The sequence below is a fragment of the Ammospiza nelsoni genome, chromosome 8 (assembly GCF_027579445.1).
Source record: "Ammospiza nelsoni isolate bAmmNel1 chromosome 8, bAmmNel1.pri, whole genome shotgun sequence".
NCBI lineage: Eukaryota > Metazoa > Chordata > Aves > Passeriformes > Passerellidae > Ammospiza > Ammospiza nelsoni.
In genome coordinates, this window is record NC_080640.1 from 10,286,928 (window position 1) to 10,310,981 (window position 24,054).

Consider the following 24,054-nt stretch of genomic DNA (forward strand, 5'->3'; position numbering starts at 1 on the left):
AAAACAACTGTAGCTCTATAATTCCTTAAATATTTACTAACAACATACACCAGAGTGCAAACCCCATAACTCTATTATTGATACTCAGACCTTTCTGTCCAAACACAAATTGACAAAAAGACCTTCTGGCAAAACCACTCCAGAATGCTTTTACTCTTTGGTTTTGAAGCAGAGATCTGCCTTTTTCCCCTCCCTAAAACACCACCCACTCTTCCAAACAAATAAGTAATCCAGTGTTGCACAGGAATTTTAATTGTTTCCATAACATCTACTACCTGCCAAAAAAGTACTTAGCATGACAGATATGGAACAGGGTGCCTATGATACATGTGTATTTATAATAAGATATGAACATATATATGGATATGTACAACATACAACTTATGTAATAGTTAACTTTTGTATAGCTATAAAAACTAAAAGCCCTTCAAGGAGGCAACCTTCGTTCTTTGAAGTAACAGCCATGATTTGAGTTACTGACTCTCAGGCTCAGATTTACAATCAAATTACTACAGCTGAACTTCCTGCATACCATGTGAGCCAGACTTGGGTTGCTGTCCCCTTGCGTGCTCTTCGCCACAACAGAAAAGGTCACAGCGGAAATCCCTTGCATGGAAGGCTGAAAAACTAGGATGTAAGGATGCACTCCTCTGTATTTGCTGGAAGTACAATCCCACAGCTCTCTGCAGCAGTCTCTGCAAGAGTTTGGCTGATGTGGGTGCTGAGACTGAAAGTTTGGCTCCTTTCAAGAGTTGTGCAATTTCTATTTATTTATTTATTTAAGATCTTGGTCTGTCAACCCTTCCTCACTCTGCACAGTATTTACCACAAATAATGGCCCTGGTTTCAGTGGGACCTTTGAAATACTCATCTTAAGATACAAGGAGTTACACAACCCAAGCTGATGGGGACATTTTCAGCATATTTGTACAACTTCATTTATTTAGTTATTAAGACCAGGGTCTTAAAACAACAAAATCTTTTTCAAGCATTTGTTTAAACAATTCATTCCAGGTATGAGACTATCTATAAATATATGGTATGCAAATACTGTGTACTAGTAAAATACTTACAAGAGTTGTAATTATTTTGGCAAAAGAGCTTAGAGATCTTCCCCTGAGTAAACTGCATGGCAGCATAAGCCTACTAGCGGGGGAGGTGTAACAATTCCATAAAACAAAAGTGCATTTAAAACAGTTTAATAAACAAGGGGAAAAATAACTGTTATACTTTCATACTGGAAGCTCACAAAATATTATCTTCAACAACAGGTACCACACATTTTTCCACTGATTTTACAACTAAGCCCAGCATGCTGCAGCTTCTGACAGCATTAGGGCTTAGAACCTACTTTTGACAGCATTTTTTCATTTGTGATGGGTGGTTTGTTTTTGGATTGTTATGGGCTGGGTGAAGCCTCGAGGCAGACATGCAGCCCTGTTGATAACATATGTATTTTCCAACCCCGTGATAAATTTCCCATAACTGCTGGGCTGGAACATGGCTTTCAGCAACTTGACTCTTTCACATTTGGCTAAAGCAGCATCAGTACATTTTATAAATTAGCTCTAAGAGTATGCATGGAAGACAACAATTTTCATAAAAGATTGCTTTCAACGCTCAACTTCAGACTCCTATGCTCAGAAAGCAATGATTACTGCTTTCAGAATCCAAATCTCCTCAGCCAGATTTTTTCCTCAAGCTGGAAATCCAAAGTTAGAAATTAATTTCACAAGGTGCACCTGAAATTTGAATACTGATGTCAACAGTGCTGGTTGCTACACCTTAGGAGAGATTTTACTTCTTATGCAAATCCTAATCTACACATATATTTCAGTACTCTTACATTACTCCCACTGAAAAGGTCTGCTCTGTTTTCAAAGCCTTAAAACCTTGCCTTTCACAGCTGCAAAGGAAATGACAAGAGAAGAAAAACACAGCCCAGTGCATATCAGCAATTAATTCCATCCACAACTGCCCAGCTGTTTGTGCACGGAGGAACTGGGCTGTTTCCCCTCTGAGCTTGGGCCACTGAAAGCTGATACGGCCCTTTCGGAGATGTGGGCTGCCGGTAACACGCCAGGAATGCGCACGGAGCTGCAGGGGAAGAAATGAAATCCAGACTGAGTATCTGTGCTATGGGGATAAAGTTATCTGGGGCAGAGGGAGGCCAGCAAAGCCAGGCTCAGCCTGCAGGGCACAACCATCACTGGCAGAGACAAGGTGGGATGAGCTCAGAAACCTGCACGTCTGTGTCAGCTCTGCCAAGGTGTTTTTATGCTGGCTGATGTCAGACAGGTACATCTGGGGGCACTTCACAAAAGCTGTTACTGTCACTTGGGATCATGCTTTCCCAGCAAAGTTGCAATAGAGACTTGGCTCCATCCATTCTAGAGTAAGACTGATTAGTAAGTAATCCCACCAATGCTTGCAGCCCTGAGGCCCCAGAACTTAAGGTAGAATTCAGTCCTTTAGAGTCTTTCCTGTGAATGAAATCTCCTCATGCCACCCTTGGGATTTCAGGAAAGGCACAGAGTATATAAAAAGGGGATGCTATTGGTACCATCAACAAACTTCACCCTGTTACAGCCCTGGAAATTTCTGCCCACTCAAACTCACTAGTTTACATGAACAGCTCATTTTTTCCTCTAATATTTTTAATAATTTAAAAACTCAAAACAACATGTATTTTTTTCCTCCATTAATCTAAGCCAGTCCTCATATAAAAATTACAAATTGATTCCTTTTTGCTGCATAAAGCCACAAACAGCAGAACACTTCTAATATGTATTACTGGCATTTTTTCTTCAGCTTCAACACCACCAGTAAAAAATGGCTCCTTTGATTTTTGGTAGCAGCAAGTCATAGGATGGAGCAATCTATTCTCTCAAAACTGTACAGGTATTCAAAAGAATGACACTAATAAGAAAGTATTTTCACTTGACCATTTTCAAGACCAGTGCCTATGGTAAGAAGTAACTATCACAGGGCTATTCCCTTCACAAAAAAGCAGTGAAATACCAGCTTGTGTGTTTTGCTGAATAAACTGAGTCTGCTAAAACTACACGCTTGTGCCCCAATGTGTGGAAAGAAAAACATTCAGCAGAAATAAAACTGTGAAATGTTCATACAGTGATAAAACAAATGGTAGAAAAATATCCTTCTAGCTAACAAGATTGATGAAATATTTAAACATTACCTTTTCAAGAAAGGATCTCTAAAGTTTAGAGCAATGCTTCTGGAAGCTTGGTATAATCTCCAAAACCATGATACAAACATGCAGTGTTAAAATTTGGAAAATAGAAAAGCAGAGAACTTTCAGTAATTTACAGCTTCTCAAGGAAAGTAAATCCAAACTCTGTGGTTGACTGGAAGATATAAATTTGTACAAACAGCTTAAAATACCATCCCTTTTTTCTCTCTTGGAACCAATGACTCAATAAAGGCTAAACAGAAGCAGTACATTTTTAAATCAGAAGCATAGCACAATTTAGACTTCATGGAATCTCACTATATTGCTGCATGAACATTTCCACTGCTGCTGGAAAGCAAGAACAGCACTCATCATTCTTCCCATAATTTCATTTTTAGCTACTCAACATTGGGCAAATCCATGGGGGGATGATTCCTATGTTGTTTATTGTCTGCCACAGCAAACCTGGCTTAGGTTTAGAAAGATGCACAGAAAGTTTCTGGAGGTGATCAGTCAATCACATCACACTAAGCAATGCCAAGACCTCCAAGGTACATAGGCCACCTTCCCAAGACCATTAGTTCTTTTCACATGAAGTTCAGCAATGCAAATAATTTTATTTCTTAAATTCCTACTTATTCAAATTATTGGACAATACAAGACAAAAGTATTTTTAAACAGCAGAATATGGGGAAGTCTTTAAAAATCCCAGAAGGATTAAAGGGTTTTTTAAACTTACCTCAAAATGGAAGATATCTCAGTAAAGAAAGGAATGGTGATAGAGCTGCAGATGCCTTAAAAAATTATGTAGCTTAAAAATTCCTCCTCCCCCAGCCACAGTAACTAGAATGGGTGTTAGTTATTGATTTCAAATTTGTTTCTCAGGCTCAGTTTTCAGCAATATTTTGATAGAAGGCTGTGAAAATACTGATAGATGCTGAAAGTGATAACAGTAAGTTTCACTGCATCAGTAGACCTCAGCTGAGCACTACAAATAGAAATCATTCAAGTGAATCTTGCAAGTGCACATATGCCAACTGGCTAACTAAACAAAACTCTTCACTGACTAGTCTCTTCTGTTTCCTACTTCTTCAGAGCAAAATTCTCTCTTGTGAAGCAAACCAATCCAAGATCTATGTACTCTTTAAAAGTATGAAATATCTGTCCCAGAAATAAACCACAATTCTTTGGCTTGTAAGGATTTACCATTTAAATTTAGGCATGATGCTTCAAGCTGGAGATAAATTTTAGTCACCAAGGCTAAAATTCAGATGCAGAGAGGGTTCTAAGCCCACATACCACTTATGTCCCAAACCAGACTTACAGATGAGTAGTAGTGAGGTTTAGCTGTGCACACCTCTCAGAATTGATACACAGCAAAATATTTCACACCAAAAGAATGTAAAAGGGGTTTAGAAAGTCCCTAATTTTCATGTCCAGCTGTAATACATGCAAATTGTTTTACTGAGGCTGAATATGAACACATATCACATTTGCTGGTATAATTATTGAAATGTGGAAGTTGTTTGATTGTGCCTAGAAATGCTTACATCACATAATAGTCAAGGATAAATAGCACCATCTGAACTTGCAAGAGAAGTTCATACTTCACAGTTAAATAATTTGTGAGTCACTTGGGATGACTAAAGTTCTCTCTCTGAGATGTGAATCAGGAACAAAGTTGCTCAATGTCTAAAAGTTCCCAGTTCGAAAGAAAAATTCCTAAGGCCTAAAGTAACAGTTTTCATTATCATCTATATTATCTACTGAGTACTGAAATTTAACATCTTCATGTTCAGCATGTGTATTTGTGAAACCATTAGGTCCTAGAGTGCAATTCTTTCTGCCTAACTTCAGATAATTACATAGCACTTGAATTCACTGTCTAACTAAGCTCTCTCTGGCATGAAGTGAGTAATTATCTGGACTTCATTGGCTGCGCCATAGACTTAGAGCAGTTCCAACAGAGGCACACAATCCACAAGCAGGCACTGATATTGCAGAGATCTCGAGTTACGCAAGGCACGTGCTGCTCTGAAACACTGACAAGCTACAGGCAAGGCAGAATGAATGTGTGTTATCAGTAATGTAAGAGATCACCTAACTATTTTATTAGCCCAGGGGGAAAAAATCCAAGTGGCAGATATAGAACCAATTCATTAAATTCTTGCAATTAACGTGCACAACAGGTAATATGCTTTTCTATTCACCTCACGACCAGAGGTCTTTTTTTACATTGCCCAAGTCAATACCACATATTACAGACTAATTCTCAGCAGTGAGATACAACACAGCATAAAAGGAGAAACTCAGTGCCAATCACATCCCAAGATCTGGCACCAGTGTGAGTGTAGACTAAAATATGCTGTGAGAAACTGTGACCAGGAACAAACAAGGTTTCAGAATACCAAGTGCAAGAGCTGCCAATATAGCAATCATTAAGTAAAAATATATTACCAATTCCTCAAAAAAATAAGAAGGAATAAAATCTCAACATGTAGGGAATAGAACAGAAGGAAAAGTGAAGGAAAGAGGAACAGAGGAAAGCTAGCAGATACATTTTATTTGGTTTGCAATCAAAACAAAATTTTTGGAAAAATAATAATAAAAATTATGGATTACAAAAATGTTCACCTGTGAAGACTACTAAAAAGCAAAAAAGCTTAATAGGAAATAGTATTTAACAAGTTCCATAAATGATTTTTAAAGTAATAACAAAGCTTTATCTCTCATTCTCAGTAAGTGCTTGAAGCTAATGTGCATCTCAAAGAAAGAAAAATGAGCCAAAAAGTTAGCAATTGCACAGCACAACTCACACTTCTTGACATCAGTGTGATAATACAGTTGCTACATCTCAGTGTTAGCGTGACATGTAAATAAACAAAGCACTCCTATATAGTAGAAATCCTTTAATGGTTCATGTTGAAAGTGGAGCAAAGGCAACAACAAACCCCTCGCATCCATCAGCCCTCTACAAGCACCTTGCTGTATTCATGGCAATAAGGAGTTTATTGCAGTGAAATGTATTGAATGCACTGCACTGAAATGTATTTTGTAAAAGCTGATTTATGCTCTCCTCCTTACATGACAGTTAGATGAGCCAGGGCTGAATTGGCATGATGCATGACAAACATGCAACACTAAGTTATGGTGAAGATGAGAAGATTTTTGAATACTTTTCTAAATCATAGAAGCTTATCAGTACCCACCTACAAACATATGCTTTCTTCCATATGACACAATGTGCAAAATAGCAATGATGCAAACTTCATGTTTTATGCTTCAAAGAGAATAGCATAATTTTATCTACAGTGTATACTCCCAAAGCCTAAAGGAGAGATTTGGTGAAAGAAAAAATTTCCATGGAAGTAACTTTATCTTTCTGGTAACCTTCGGTCATTTTGTAATTCTTTGGTACAAACCTGGTATGAAGCTGACAGATGCTGAAGAGGGCTGCTCTAGTAAATCTGTTTCACTTTAAAGCTATTTCACCATCTTTAAGTACCTTAAAGAGCTCTAGCCGTAAAAAAGCTTGAAGCTGCTTTTAGTCCAAAAAATATTTTTTTCCTAAAGCCTGGTATGATGCCAATATGACACTTTACCTTATTTATTTTTTATCTTCTTACCAAGAAATGTGTGTTATCAGTATTGTAAGAAAGAGTCAGAAACATTCAGTGTGATGTGCATCAATCACATACAAAGACAGGAGAAAATTCAGACTTGGCAGATTTCATAGGAGTCTGCTTACAGACAATGCCACACATACCACAAAGTAAGCTTCACCTACATCTTGTGGTCAGAACCTGACCAATATTAAACAAACATTCACATCTAAATTAACGTACATCAGCAGTCAAAGATTTTTATTACATATGTGTCATTAAGTGTCCTTGAGGCAGCACAGTTAATTTCAGTCCACTGTTTCATATAATCCAGTTATTTATTGAGATCCATCTAATTTATCACAAAGTTGCATTATGGTATAGTATTCTGTTCCTGGCTGTTAAGCAAGTACATTTTTCAAAAAGTTATACAATTACAGAGCAAATGATTGGGGTTTTTTTTTGCATTTCACACCAACAGCAACTTCGACTCTGCAAGCTGAAGAGGAGGAAAACAAGACCTAAATAACTGCATGTCCCACCCTGAGGTTAAAGGCCATCTGTCTGAAATGCACATGAGCACTTCCCTCAAATCCTGAGATAAGTTCTTGCCCACGCATTTGCCCATGTGTTTACCAATTTTGTGGTCTTTGTTCCTAATGAAACACACCAACTTGCCTGTACAGACCTGCAGGTCTGTGGTACCCTGGCTATTCCTGGAATGCTTTTAATACATTGAAATTGTGTTTGTCTATCTTCCTGCTCTGATCTCACAGCCATTTTAAGCAACAGATCACAGTTGCCAGATCAGTGTTGTCACTGGTGGTTACTGTAAGCTCTCTTGGGTAAATGGTATCTACTCCTGGCAATTTGACACATTGTTTTTCTATGTTCTAAAAATCTTTTAAACAAACATTTCAATTTGAAACCAATTCTCAAAATATGACCTGCAAAGTGAAGTTTCTGCCCTAAAATCTGTCAGGAAAAAATCTTGGATAAAAACCATTTCGCTTTTTTACTGTGCCCTATGTTCACCATGTATTTCTTCTATTCTTCAGTCATCTATCAGCTCTCCAGTCTGTCTGGCAGGATGTTCATTCCTGATGTACTTGAAGTGATTCAATTTAAAGGATTTATTGCTGGCTCTGGTATCTTTAGCAAATTGTTTCTCAGAATATCTTTTGGCCAGACTTGTTATACTTTAAAATTTAATTTGTGAGAGAGTCTTTTTCCCCCTTCTATTTTCTTCAGCAAAAACTTCAACTTTAAAGATGGTTCCTTGTTGCTTAGAGATTCCTAAACCCTGCTATAAACCCCTCCTTGCCTCTTAAAAATAAAAAGTAGCAACAACAAAAAGTTTGAAGTCTTCAGTAGATGGGTATATATTTTATCCAACTTCTCATTCATTCTTTTAAAAGCCACTTTACTACCTGCAGACTTTAACCTCCTTATAACAAGCATGTTCATTTTTATGACTAGCAAAGGCAGGAGGCTGGCAGGGAAATTGCACTGCTCAGACCCCTGAACTTGAATCAGACACACACAATTCTGGGAGCCAGGGAAGAACAGCTCTGCTATCCCAGACACAAACGTACTGAGAGCAACACTGGTGCTTTCTGAAGTCATTGCCTTCAACAAGCTTCAGAATTGTACCCACATGCTTTGGAAACACAAAATTGCTTCCTTCCATACCTTCATGGTAGCAGGTTGCTGCCCCAAACATCAAGGCGATGTTCAATGTAGTGTAACCCTGTTTGTATTGTGTGTTACAATTTTTCAAAAAAATTTTTAAGAACACATACACAAACACTGCAAACAGAATGCAGATGAATTTGTTTTATCATTGTTTAATTGCAATATTTGAGGGATTGACTGCTTCAGTTTATTAGAAGAATTAACTCAATCTAAAGTAACAGTCTATGTGAAGTGTAAGTGCTCCATTTCCATGGAGAATAAACATATTTCACATTTCATTCAGCAACTCACTCACCAATTTGTGTAGCTGCACTACTGTTAGTCCAAAAAACAAGATAAAATTGAATTTAGAATTAAGATAATTATAGGTTACTCCAATTAATGGTGTAGATAAGCTTCAAACTGAACTTCTTGACATGAAACCCTCCTTATTTCTATGTTAAGGTGTAGACACTGGGCAATAACTGTTCCTGAATGTGGAGCATAAAAGAATCAGACTTTCATGCTTTGTTAGAGATTTTTTTTACCCCATTCCCCTTCAACCAAGACTCCCCTCAGCCTAAATGACACACCACAAATCACAGCTCCTAGCACTCCACCCTGATAACCAGCAGAGACTTGAGTGTTGGCAAGTCTCAGTTAGCAGCCTAAGCTCTGCAGGAGCGGCAGAATTAAAGGAGCATCAGCTGCAAAGAACTTGACTGAGTTTGTTTTAACCTGACATACAAAAAAACCAAGCCTTAAACTTGAACTTCCACTTTTAATAGACTCTTCTCCATGAAGAGTCATTGGTCATTAGCAGGCAGAGAAAAACTTCATGTTACTGCAACTGAACTGTCAGGAAGTTATACAAATCCAGATTAGCAGAGGGGAAGCAAAAAACTGACTTTCTAAATATCAACATTTGCTAAGGACATTATAATCTCTGAATACAGCTCATTAAGTGAAGGGGGAAAATCACAAACCCACAGGCTACTGCTGAAGTTAAATTGGTACTGAGTGGGAGAGTTTCAAGGTTTATAACTACTTTAGAAAAAAAAAATCCAGCTTTAAAACACATATTCCTCATTCACTCTACACAGCTGATTAATAAAGCCAGACCTGATAAAATCCAACAATCTCCACAGTAAACACACAATGGTGAGCTAATACCCATCTAGCCATATTTGGGTTTTTTATGCTTTACAAAGATTCAGCAGTTTTAAGTCATCAGGAACAGATTTATTCTTACGCCAAGGAGCAATTAAAAAAAAATTACGTACAATGTGGTAGATGTAGAGAGACACAATTAAAGGCATTTCATTAATAGCTGTAATGCTAGCAAAATAGAATTAGTTTATCTTTTGGAAACAATATTTAATTTTAAGGTAGATCTGTTCTCCTGTAGTTATAAGCCTGATCACTTAAAATATACCAGTCTGCAACTTTGAATAGCATCTCCAGCTTTAATTCCATCATCATAGAGAAAGAGCTGAAAATCTGATCACCATGTCACAAGCAACTGAAGAGTTACATCAGCTCCTCTTTGCAGAGCTGTTCTTCATTAATTTATAATTAACAGGATGTGATAAAACAATCTGTATCACTAACTTTTAACAGCCTTCTTGTGTCAGCTGGAAATGTTTGTGTGTGGTGCTCACCAGAGCTCCAATGCTTCTCTCCCATGCCCAGCAACTCCCTACAATTCCTCTGGAGGTGCCCACCAAGCTCCTCTGCCCCTTCTGAAATCAGACTTCACATGAATGCTGTCCTCTTCCTCCTCCTGCCTCCCATGGAACTCTTTATCACATGGACTGAGGAATTTGACTGGGAATGAGATACAGACACTTATCTGCTGCCAGCAAACTGTTTCCATGAAAGGGACCTCGGAAAGGGAAAATGGCAAAGAGCAATCCAACACTCTTCAACATGTTCCAGGCACTCAAGGGGAACAAAAAGCAAAAGACAAAAGGGGAAAAAAAAGCAGCACCAACAATTCAGTATTTTAACAAAAGTGAAATAAAGCCTTCGAAAGCTGTGCTGTCTTGGAAAGCCTGAATGTCTTTTTCCTAAATCCTCAGCAGAAGTAACAGCTACAGAAATTCTGCACAAACTCAGGGATTAGCAGCATGCCCGAGGAGGAAATGGGATCTTTGCTTCAAGCACCCAATTCGCATTTAAAAGGCTGCAGGAATTTGGATAAGCCTTCCTTACTGCTTTGGATCATCCAAGAGGAGCAATTGTGGAAGTATCCTAGGGTGATGTCTTCCTGTTTTATTTATTAATCTTCCTCATCCTCAACTTCTAAGCTACACCAGCTTTCCATTACAGTGAGAGAAGCAGTACAAGTGCTAAAATTTAGTCTGCTTATGCCAGAAGAAACTTTAGGTTTGGCTCTTTTGAGACAAGACAATCATCACTTGGTGCTGAGGTTACAGAAAATCAGGTTCTGTTTTGTAACAACAATCTATGCTGAAAATTATCGTGCTTTTAAAATAATGATTAAAAACACAACCAACAACCCCATAGCTCTTTCACATATGTACTAAAAGCAACAGGAGTTACACACAAAGCAAGTGTTTTTTCAGGAGAAAGGCAACAACTACAGAAATGTTGAACATGATCTCCTTTATTTTTTTTTTTAATTCTCTTTGATTACTTTAACTTGCACAATATATATCCCATATTTTATTTCATTTGTTATGAGTATCTGGGCAGAGCTCCAGTGCTTTGGTGAACTGGTCACAGTGAACAGGTCAGTTCAGCATGAGCACTACCAGCAGCAGGGAAAGCTGGAGAAGTGGAGGAGATAAAACACCATTGTCACATCCATACAGGACAAGGTTGAGACAGCCAAGTAAACAGGAACTGAGTTCCAGAGAGTTTCTTCATCTCAACAGGAAAGAAAAGTCCAACCAATGCAGGACTTTAAATGTAAATCCTCTTCACAATTAATGTGGTTACCTTTCAATCTGAACAAGAAAAACACAGATTGCAGAAACAGCATGAACAAATATTACTGTCTGCAACTACAAATATTTAATGAGATAAAAGCAAAGACTCAGACTTCTATGCATTGAAACTTCTCACACTAGGAATAAAAAAAGCTTTAAATTGATTCTCTGGAGAAAAAAAGCATCAGATTACATAATTGTATGAAATGTGCATAAGCCCAAATTTGTGTTTAATTTTGTCTTTGTTATCAGACTGCAAGACAACTTCTTTTTACTGGAAACAGGCATTTAAGGCAGAAATATACTTGTGTCACATATTCTGTTTCATCATTCATGCAGACAGGATTATCTATAGTCACTGACATTTGAAGAGCCACATCTGGGCAACTTAAACAGCACCAATTAAAAAACTGACCAAAATCAGGAAGTTCACTGACAATGGGGCTCAGAGAGGCCAATAAATTTACATTTAACCAGAGGACCCCAGACTTTCGGGATGATTAAATACTGTTCCATCAGGGCTGGTAGCTGAGACAGAAGATGGAGAACACAATCTTTCCACATCTGCATGAATACATTCAGGAGTAAACACTTATTAAACACTTTCCCTTGCTTGACCCTAGGAAGCATCATGCCTGAAGGGATTTTGAGGCAATGTTCATCTCAATTCCTCCCTGATGGGCTGGAAGGGTGAGGGCTGTTTGGAGAATGGAGAGGGAATGTTGAAAGATGCTGGGCAGGGTGGGAGGAAAGCACTCAAGAGCATGCTTAAAATAGTCCCACAGACACATCTAACCTCTCTCAAGGATTAGAAAGCCCAGGGGCTCAAAACCATCAACACCACAGCAGCCTAGTTAGGAACATGACCTTCAGCAGAGCTGGAAAACAGGGTGTGTGCAGGTGGCAGGAATGGGACACTAAAGGCTGACACTTCAGCAGGGCACAGACAAAAGATTTAGTCAACTCCACGCTGGTAACATGCAAAAATACTTTGGCAACTGTCCTGCTCTGCCCTACCTTGACCTCTTCCTCAGTCCTATGTGCAAGGGGATTTTAACAGTCTAAATGAGTAATGCCACCTGCAGCTTGGAAATATGCTTCATATCCAAGAGAGAGAGAGAGACCTTAAAAAAGAAATATCAACTTTACCACTTGCTGAATCTTAAGAGTTCTGTGAGATGTTTTCAAAAACAGCCCCAACAAACCCTTTGAACGTTTCAATAGTTCAGGATCTGAGCTCTCCTCACACAAACCATGGAGAGAGTGCGGCTTTCCCAACAGGTAAGAGACAATGTTGAAGCTTATTTGACCAAGTGAAATGGTTATGGGTAATACAGCTACACTGTCTGTATTTCAGGAAGGGCTTGGGGTTTTATTATTATTTTTAAAAGAAAAATCAATTCAGGTGATAGACTGGAAGACAGATTCCCTTTAGTCTTGCATCTTACTGTATTTTTGTATAGTTTACATTTAGATTGTTCCTTAGAGCAGGAAATAAAAAGGCCATTGTTTTACCACATTATCCCATCATTATAATGAGATGCATCAGATTGGAGTTATTGAATAAGCTCAAAACTCCCCAGGTTACATTCTTCTTCATCTTCAGCCTCGCCTTTCAAACGAGCTTAACTCTTATTAAAAGGATCAGGGCTGTCCTCAGGCATACCCTGTCTTTAAACATGAAGCCCCAACCACATTTTATGGAAAAGAACTGTCAGTCTCTACCTTTGGCAAACTCCATAGCAGCTTTAAACAATTATGCAAGACAGTAGATTTTTATTCCAGGCTCCTCTTACTCAATATCAAGTTCTAAAAATAATATTTTTCTTTCTGCTAGGGCACCTCGAAATAGTGATGATCCAAAGGCATTAAATAAAAGAAAGTTACAACTTAAAGAGCGTGACACAGATTATGAATAAAGAAACACATCCCATATGGAAAAGTTTTTAAAATTTGACATTTCTTTTCAATATGTGTTAATCAGAAAGACAGTAGTGAATTCTCACTGCTTCAGACAGAAAAGAATCAAACCTCTTGGGGCACATTACACAAAGGCAATTGCAAAGAAGGGAGAACAATCCTGTAGTTTGTTTTAAAACCATACTCTGTGTTTTTTTAAATGGCTGGGAAAGTCAGCAGTTTGGAGCCAGCCACATGTTACTTATCAATGCTTCAAATGCAGGGTGAGTTAGAAAGGCCATGCCTGGTTCCTTTTGCAATTGGGTAAAATCTCTTTTGAAGTCTTTTTGAGGGACTGATGGGGGAGAAAGTGTCAGGAAAAGGATTTGACAGGTTCTGCACAGTGTGGGGCAAAAAACCGTCAAGAGTAAAATCCCTTGTCTAAAATGAGCAAAGAGATAGAAACCTCTCCTTCAGCACTGGAGACGCCAGATAAAATGTTTAAGAGTCCCTTGTATCTTTTTTCCAGCTACACATTAATTCCTTTTTATGCCTTTTGCCAGCTTCTCATCTTACCAGGAGCCTGCAGAAGCCAGTCCAAGACTGCAGGGAATGCAGCCACACTGGGGCTCCATGTCTAGCACTCTCCCAAGATCCCAGGAAAACATTTTGTATTTTAAATACCCCAAGCATCACAGAAGGCCTCAGTTTCAAGGTGGAACCAATGATCTGAATCATCTTAAAGCAAAAGTGAAAGGACCAAGACATTATCCAGTTTCTTGAAATGAAGGGTATTATTGATGAACACATCTGTGACAACAACACTGTTGTTTTTGCTCTTGGACAGCAGACAGGTTTTGCTCTCCTGCATTTTCAATTCTGTCTAAATAACAGACATGAGTACTTTTGTAGCATGTGCAATGTAAGCATAACTACCACCAGCAGGTTAAGAACTGAACACATTTTGTTTTTACCAGGACCATAAGTTGCACTGCCCTTTCTTTTAAATTCTCACACTCTTCAAACAAAAAGAAAATGTCCATTATTTTTTCCATCAATCACAAAGACTCAATGTAACTCATCTCTGAAAGCTGTATTTATAGTAGAAATTTGAGAAATTAATTCCATATAAACTCTATTCTCATCTGTAGCAAACTGCTTTTGCATGTGTGGCACAAGCAACCAACACAGCTACAAACAACACACACTTAGCATCCACAGGACAGACAGGACCAGAGGTCACTACATCACTACTCACAAGTAACAAGTTGGTGCACTCTTAGTGGAAGAAGGCAGCTCAGCTCCTCTCAGTTTGAAGTGCACAGAAGTATAAAATCAGCTTTTATTACCAAAAGCCATTGTCTTTCCATTTTTATGAAGTGATAATATTTTGACTTCTTTCTTGCTTCTGCCTCATAGCATTCCATTTGCAAGGTACATGTAACATCTCACAGATAATACTTCACAGCAAAGAAAGGAGAAAAACTTTCTCCAACTAAGAAAAATCTTTCAAAAGAACCCTATCCAAGTGCTAGCAACAGGATTATTTTAATATAGTCTTTTAGTTACATAACAGACATGAAAATGCAAGTTATAACCCTGTCTTATTTTAATAAAGACCTGGGGAGCTAGATAAAAGAGCGCTAGACAAAAAAATACTTCAGATAAGAGATTAGGCACTCAAATCCCTAAAATATTCCACTGCAAGAGTGCTTGCTGCCTATTATTATAAAGACTACAACACAATATATGTTATCTATACCACAGATACACTTGTAAGATATTAACATAAGTGTCTAAAAAATGTATAAAAGAATCCCAAGTTGAGCTTGTAGAATCCAGGCTGCTGTCGGGTTCTGCCATCTTCATACCACTCCTTTTGCATCTTTAGAGCTGTACATATTTAGCTGTACATCTTTAGGAGCAGTTAACTGCTGTTGGCTAAGTCTGCTAATTGCCCTGAAGAAAGTCAAAGCTGCAATCACCATACTCATTCATCTTTGATGATATTTATCATCAGCTGGTGCCTGTACCCCACTGTACAAAAAGGGAATATCCACCTCAGTGGGACTGGAACTTGCAGGACACCTCAATACCCTTATGACTGTGCAGTTCTATTATGTATTTACAGCAAGTATTATGCAGCTTTGTTCAGACTCTTGTACACACACCAAAGCTAAGGTAAAACTTCATCCCACAAAGTACTTTGCACAACATTAATGAGATTATTGTGATGGGGGTTTTTGTCTGTGGTTTTTAATGAAAACATTTTAAAAGTGGCAGTTCACTGATTCAGTTCCCTCTTCCCCCTTAATATTGTTACGCTAGAACACAGCAAGAATTCAGGCAGTAAAATGTTTTAGGTACCTTGAGTTTTTCCACAGCTCTCCTCCTCTCCAGTAATACAGTTGACCTGGAAAACAGAAAAAAGACATGACTGACTTGTGGTAGGCTTCTCAACATAACTGGAATATACTGTATACTGTATATTTAGCATCTTGAACCCCTTTTCAGAATTTTTCACTGAATTAAATTTTAGTTTGTTATCACATAATGCATTTTTCATACAACAAAATCTCAAAGGGAAGTCTCATTTAAGAGTGCCTAGCTGGAAATCTCAGGTTACAACTTACAAAATCCAGACTACCTGCTGCATTTTTAAAGCAGAGCATAACAGCCACAATCCACAACTGCTCTGGCAGCCCTGAGGAAGCTGAACCCCAGAGCAGGGCTGAGGTGGGGCAGGAGCAGAGCACAGGAACACAACACCTCCCTTTGAACTCTACCAGTGCCCAGAGCTCCTACAGGGACAACCGCCCTGCTCTGACCCTTTCCCACCCCCGAGCAGGAATGGGTTTTCCTCCTGCATTCACCTTCTAACATTAATGTAAAAGGAGTAAATAAAATAGCAATTGTTTACTTCTATCATCTTCTGTCATCACAGGCTTTGAGCACAAGTTATCTTAAGTCAAACCTGTCAAATTATTTCTAGCACCTTCCTTTTTCCCTCAGCCATTCCACCAAGAAAAAAAAAGTTATTTCCTGGGGACAGGGGCCAGACTCCTTCCTTTCATGCATGCATACAAAACATATGCTACATTTTCTAAGATCTGCACATTGCAAATTAGACATTTTATGCATTGTGAAAACACTGGGCTCAGCCTACCATGAGGCAAGGCTGGTACCTCTCACCAACTTGTTACCCTATTTGAATTCATCAGGTTGCAACAGACTCTTTCAACCATTCTCTCCTCAAGCACTACTGCTTAGGTTTTCTCAGCATATCACACTACAAATACTTCACCAGTTTCAACACTTCAGCAGCCTGGTTATCCCATTTCCCATCAGCACTAAAAGCTGGATTATTCAACGTGCTCTATGAATTTCAGGAGTAAAGAACTGACTTTCAAAAAAACGAATGTGCACAAAAATAATGCAAGTAGAATTATACAAAATTACTGGAAGACACTATAATTGCAAGATACTCTAAAGCAAAAAATAAAATTCCAAGAGAAGTAAAAATAAGATGTTATTGCATCTTGGTATTGTTCAAATTGTCTATTTTCTCTGAATTATTTACTTATATAAAGTCAATGCCTTGCTCAGAAAGTTTGGATTTAGCAATGAACAACGTACTTATACAGAGTATTACAGGTGTAATACAGGTAAACAGCCACAAGACTATTTCATCTACTTTTAGACCTGACAGGAATACAGATGTAGGGGAGATTTAGGGGACAGAATTCTCTACCTAGGTGCTCTCTGTGGGGCTTGGGCATATTTGCTCATTTTTCTGCCCTGTCAACTGCTCCCTGGCAGAGCACACAAAGCAATGCAGTGACTGGGAAAGTAGAAGAGATTCATTGGCACCAAAATGCCATGCTAGAGCGTGAGTACTCCACAGCATCAGGAATTTAAACACTCTAACGTGACTGTTTATTCTTGGCATGAGTGCAGTTTATTTTTCATCTACTTCACACTGTTAGAGATAAGGGAACTCTATTTTTACGCAAGCTCCTGATGTGTTATTTTAAGCGCAGCCGTCACAAGCAAGAAGAGACTCTCATCCAGGCTAGCAGCTACTGTTTCCAGAGGGCATTGACAGACCACTCTCAGACAGGAAAATTTCAGTCTTTCCAATTTTCCAGCTTCAGGTCTAGTAGCAGTGCTTTGCAGAACACAGAGGTGCCCATATCTGAGGCGCTGGACACCACTTCAGTCTCCCGAGTGTGTCACAGCCCTGCTCCTGCCCAGCACAGCCCCAGGACAGCAATGGGCAGCTTGCCCAGCTCTGTCCCCACCTCGGGCCACCGCACAGGCTGGAGATCCTACAGCTCTCAACAGAATGGGGTACTGTAGGACAAAGCCAGAAACTGTGACACTGCAAACGTAAAATGCTATTGAGCAAACTTCTTCCCGTCCTTTGTCACAAGCTCTTTGTAACAATCTTTTTCTTCTACTTCACATCCCTTCTCCCTATTACCACTCAATGCACTTTCACAAGCTATTCATCCCTACCCACTTCAAAATTCTCATTATTAAAACAACAACAAAAATATGTGACAATTATCAAACTACTCTGCCATTCAGTGCCATGACTTAATTCCCTCTGCTTAATCCATCAGAGTCCTTCATCCCCCATTCTACCCACTCCTGGAGTATGAGCAAGAAACTTTGACACAGGCACTGGTCAGGAAATGTCTTCACTGCACTTTGCATTGTTTAGGTCACATTCTCAGCTCTTGTTCATCAGTTAAATGACTCCATGCCCAAAATAAAATTATATAATCAGTAACAAAGGACGCAGATCATAGCAAGAATGGGAAAAAGAAAATCTGGGAAGGAGTAACAGTCACACATTAAAGAATATACTCAGAGTCACCTCTCAGATCAGGGAAAACAGCAATATACATTATTGGATGAATAAACTGGGAGGAGAAATGGATTTTAACTAAGAGATGACAGCAGTGAGACAGATATTGAACATGAACAGCTTTGGAAAATTTTCAATACATTTGAATAGCTGCATATGTCAGAAATCAGACATACTACACAAATCCTAACAGGATATTGAAAATGCAAGTACAAATTAAATGCTAAATGTGGGCTTTAGCCTGTAGGACAAAAGAATTTTTGTGTCAGAAATGCCATTTATCTTGAGAATTAAAGTGCAAAAGCCACTTGGTTACTTGAGAGCTACCTCTGCCTCTCTTAAAGAAGTAATGTTTTAGAGCTGCATCCAGAAACTATGAGTAATCACAATGATGGATAGTCCAGGAACTGTTGGGATATCCCAAAGAAACATGCCCTGGAATGAAATGATAATCTTCCTCAGCTACTCATATTATAATGGCTGATCAGTGTGCATTAGGAAAATACGCTTCTGGTTTGAATCCAAACCTTGAGTATAAAAGCAAAACTCTAGTAAATATTTAAGAGAATTTTGAGTTCCAAACTGAAGAGCTGGCAACTAAGTTCTTTCTTTTTTTTTTTTTCTAACAAACAAAACCATCAAAAGATTGTGCAACTCTAAGAGCCCTTAAGGAAACAATTGGGAATTTTTCATAACATGGTATTTCCTTATACTGCTGACCACAGGAATGCAAACAGTTCCACCAAACAGAGATTCTTCATTGGAAACAACTGACAATCTAACCATGTTTCCATCTTTTCCATTCTCAGCACTCAGCATACAAAACAGATGATATAATAGAATACAGAACTGTCATACCAGGGCCACAAGACATCTTTACCATAAATCAGAACCTGAGAAACTTAAAAAAACATATTTCCTAGGGGCTCCAGAGAGAATTTCTGCCTAATTATTTAGCACCTTTGATTAACAAAACTGTAATCTTCTACTTAATTGTCAAATTTCCCTCAAATACTGTTAGCATCCCTGTCAACCCAAAACAGACCCCTATCCCCAACCATAATTCAGCATATCAGTAACAAGACACATTCCCACAGCATTCCCTGACAGAAAGGCAGAAGAGGCACAAAAACGTGGGCTGATACTCAACTGAGTTAGTGACAGGAAAAGCAATGCTACTCTTTGTACCTTAGAAGACATCCCATATAAATCTAATGGATAGATTTCCTCACTGCCTTCTTCATTTAGGATTATTTGAGCAACGTCAACTGACATAATGAATCCCTCCAAAGGAAGCTGGAAATGTTTGTGTACCTGTACAGAAATGGTGCTCAGAACTGACATTCTACCAGAAACTGCACAAGGAGAGCAGAGGGAGCAAGTGCCTCAAGGGAAAGGCAAGACAGGACTTACAAAGAGACCTAATTTTCCTGACAGATAATTAACAAGTCACTATCATGGAGAAAGCAATTTACACTCTGTGCTGAACTTCATGCTGCGAAGGGAGAAATATAGGATAAATGAACATAGGCAACTGGAAATACATTATTGTCAGAATTCAGGAAGGCACTAGGAATGGGAAAGGTGCTACATCAGCACCCTGACCAATATATGTCATTGCAAATTTGCAACTCAATTAAGGCAAGATTTTAATCAGAGCTACAACTGCACTTAATTCTCTCAATTCAGGCTGAAGGAAAGCAAGAGGAACAAGTCATGAAAGGAGAACAAAACTGGAATGTGCTACAAAGAGACCAAATTGTTTTCAAAAGGAAAAACCAAAACAAACAAAGCCAGTGAAAGACAAAGCTTTATGGAGTTAGTTTGCCAAACAAGTCAAGAATTTTGGATGGTAGAAAAGACAGACAAATGTCTTAACTTCAGATAGAGACATAAAAAGACTTTGCTAGTGTGGAAGTGTTTACAATCCATGGCAGAGAGATTATTATTCTTGTAGTCAAGGAAACCACTCTTACAGGATTTCAAATTTTGGAATTCTCCTTTCAAGAGGGAACACAGGAAAATCCTCCATGCTCTTCTAAAAGGAGAATGAATATGGCTCTAGTGTCCCAAACAGGGCCACGAGGCTTTGACAACACACTGGTTCCAATGGCTCCACAGAGGAAGAGGTCACCATCATAAATGAAACATGTCAATACTGCACTTCCATAGATCATCAATGATAAAACAGCCACTACATCCCATAATATTTTCACATACAAAACCATTTACCAGGAGTTGCTAAACCAGTAGCTAAAATTTTCAAGTTAGGCTTTATTTAAATTACTGCATCTCTTGATGTTTTCTTTCAAAGGGATGCCCACTCAACTCTCAAAACCTGACCATTCATCACAGCACACTGCTGTCTTGGAGAATTAATCTTTTCTGATGCTACAAACATGTGAAACCTCCCCTCCTGTTTGGACCATTCTGAAGCTCTAAACATAAATTATACAAAGAAACAGCTTGGTTTAATTATAATAGTAGAGTAAAATTTATTTTTCCAGTTTTTATCTTAACTAGATAACAAAACCCCACTTCAGTTGATACAACAAAGTGTGCTGAGATTTAGAAGAGAACTCAAAACCTATCTTTTATTTTTATTGCTGTCAACATCCTAAGAAAAAAATATGCACCAAAACCTTTTCAATTTAATCTCCCTGGTGTTGCTAGAGTACTACCCAGACTCTGCAGACTGTAAAGCAAGGCAGCACTTACAGCACACCACAATCACCATAATTAGAACATAGTAATACCAAGTGATGCAAGAAATTATTTGCTGGTTTTCATTAAAATGCACAGTTCATTTCTAATTTTTCCTACAGTCACTGCACCAAGATGCATGTTCAGAATGGCAAGAAACTACTAGGCAAAATTTATGTAACATTCATACTCAAGTTGAATTAGCACTACAATCACTAGAAGCTTTGGTGCTGATAAGGAAGCAGAGACTGATTTTAGAAAAATATTACAAATTAAAGCTATTGAAGAGTAACTGAAAAGCTTTAATTATGACTTCTGGCTGAAATAAATACATTTGAAAACAAAGGTGTTAATTCTAACTTACCTTATGGGTTAATTCTAACTTACTCTAACTTACCTTATGGGTTACTGCTTATATTAATACTGACTATTTAATTTTACCTTTGTCATCTGATAAACCCCACTAACAAAGGTCCAGTGCTCAACAGTTTGGTGTTGTAAAGAATAGAGTTGCTGTCTGGTATCTGTCTTAATGACTGCTTCTCAGCAAGAATAAAATTAGTTTCAGGTGGGGTATTTTAAGTACGGCACTACTAAGTTTTCACATAAATACAGCCTAAGCAATGGGAAATGACACTGTCAGAAATCATCTGAATGGCCTTATCTGACTGCTGGGTACAGTTTTGCAATAGACCTTCTAACTGGCCTCAGGGACGTAGTTTCTGCATTATGTACTTCTGCTCCCCTTGCTCCCTTCAAATGAATGAGGTCCCTGCTGAGACTGGCATGAGAGAAGGTGTGTGTTAATATACTGGAATACACTGCATCTCCTCCAGTAATGGCTGTGTCAAACCAGACAAAACACAAGTGCTAACTGCAGCTCCAAAATGCCTGTCTAGAGGAGGCAGACAGTGCTCCTTTAGCCTGCCTTACAAAAAATGAAAATACACCAAATCCACTTAAGTAAAATAATTTTCAAGCCATGTCCAAGGTTTGGGCAATTGTGAAGAAAAAGACACTTGGCATTTTTCAGCTGCTATTTAATGCTCCTGAACCATTTTTCCCCCCCTCTTTGCTTCCTTTTTGTCTCACTCCACATATATTCTTGTATTCAGACTTCTCATATTTTAAGTCTCTCCTGAAAGAAAAACTATCTTACATTCATTTATAAAAAGAAAAGAAAATGTGAAGGCCTGGCATGACTCCTTTCTCACCTTTTGTTAACACAGGTTTCCTGCTTTCTTCTCCCTGAGACAAAATCTCTCATTTTCTACCAATCTCTCAGTGTTAACTTCAACCCATTAGCTTTTACTGCAGTCTCACTTCTGTCCTCTGCCCCCACCTACAAATGTATAATGGTCATTTCCAAAGCTGCTTTTGGTTTCTCACCAGAAACCATCTGCTCCAATCATTCCTTCCTTGTGGTCTGCAGGATCCCACTCCTACCAATACATACCCCTTCCAGAACACCAAGACTACCAATGGTTGTAAGAAATCCTACCCTGCACCCACTGCAAGTCCCTTCTGTCATGCTACCTCTGACTCTGTTTTCAGCACCACCAGCCCATTCCCCCTCTTCCCCTGCCCTGTGAACTCCTGGCATGAGAGCTGCCCAGACATATTGTGCTGGCCACCACCTCAAATGCTCAACTGGAAGCAACTTCTTGGTGCTGTACACAGACCATCTACCTCCTGCTCTGCCCAAGGGACCCAACACAGCCTCAAAGCTTCAAGAAAGGAATGGGCACTTCATGGAGCAAGACTTCTGCGCTCCCTTGGGTTCCATTCCCACACAAGGACACAAAACCAACTTCCCAACTCGCTCAGGTATGTGCAGGTACTTTGAGACTCCCTTCTCACTTAAATATTCACACTTAAAACACTGGTTTAGCAGTAGTGGTCTGCCTAAGGGTACAAAGCAAGGCAAGATTCATATGGACTCTTTCCATGTGTTTTCTCCCATGAAGTAAAAGCAAGACCTAGCACATTCTTACCCTATGTTTAATTTCTCAGCAATTCTTTTTGCAAGATGCCTTTGTCATGTCAATGCTAAAAATGTCCATTAAGGATGTTTTTACTAAGAAGGGATTCTTGCTAAATTGATGCTTCAACCACCTGAGCAGACACTGATTCCTTTCTATTCTCACCTTTTCCTTTAATGCTATTTTGGTTTTATTTTGCCAGCCATCAAGCCCACAGCACCTCTTAACCTGCACTCACATAGAGTTTTGTCTTTCAGCTCTGCAGCTGAAGTGTACTTCTGAGCATTCCCAGCAGGGTTACTGGCACCGGGCAGCTCTGTCTGAGGCTGACAAACCTCCTCTCATACTGTGCCTGAAAACAGGAAGAGAATGGTGGAAATAAAAGTGAAGACCTGCAGCTGAAGTTTGAGGGGGCTGGAGAGGATTTTCCCCACACTCCCCATGGTGATTAGTGGGGCAATTAGCCCAGTTGCATCATGGCAGGACAAAACCACCACAAGTAATCTTGGCTTGACAACAGATGATCAGAAGATGTTTCACAACATAAACTTCAAATGTATGATATTATTTTCTTCCAGTATTAACTTATGGATAAAGCCATAGGTGGATCCATGACACCAACTTATTGCTGCAAAGCTAATAATGTACATGAAGGTCTTGAAACACTTTTCCTCTTCTCTGAAAGACCAAGCCCCTTATTTATTAGAACAAGCTGTATTTGGAAGTTGAGGTTATGATTTGTTTACAAACTGACCAACTCCACTGGTGAAAGAAAAATAGTTTTTCATCAGTATTCGCCCTACTTCATAATGACATTATGAACAGAAACATTGCCTCTTATATTCTTTTACTTAATTATGTTCATGAAACAGTCAATTCAGCCCCCAAACCTGAGAAAGGATCAAAACCAACTACAGTTTTATTTTTTTAAACTCTGTATCTCACTTGTTCACTTTTGACTTCTGCAAAGCTTAATTCAGCCAACCTCCACCCTAACCCCTGGGAGCATCCTGTACTTTCCAGCCATCTGGACTGTATTTACATTACTAAGAAGAAAGTCAAACTTGCTCATGAACGAAGAAAATCTCCTTACTATCTTTCTGTCTTGTCTCCACAGTTATCTTTTAAGTTCTTATTTTTTTCAAAAAAAATTACTGATCTCTCTGGGGATCTC

At 38.8% G+C, this 24,054-nt stretch overlaps 1 protein-coding gene across 2 annotated transcripts in view; it reads right to left on the reverse strand.

Annotated features, from left to right (window-relative positions):
- Positions 1-24,054, reverse strand: part of ADD3 (adducin 3) — a 91,978-nt gene that overhangs the window by 43,127 nt on the left and 24,797 nt on the right. For both annotated transcript variants that reach the window (XM_059477629.1, XM_059477627.1), the window contains exon 2: positions 15,690-15,735. The gene's annotated coding sequence lies outside the window, so the exon portion shown is untranslated. The remainder of the gene's footprint in view (positions 1-15,689; positions 15,736-24,054) is intronic.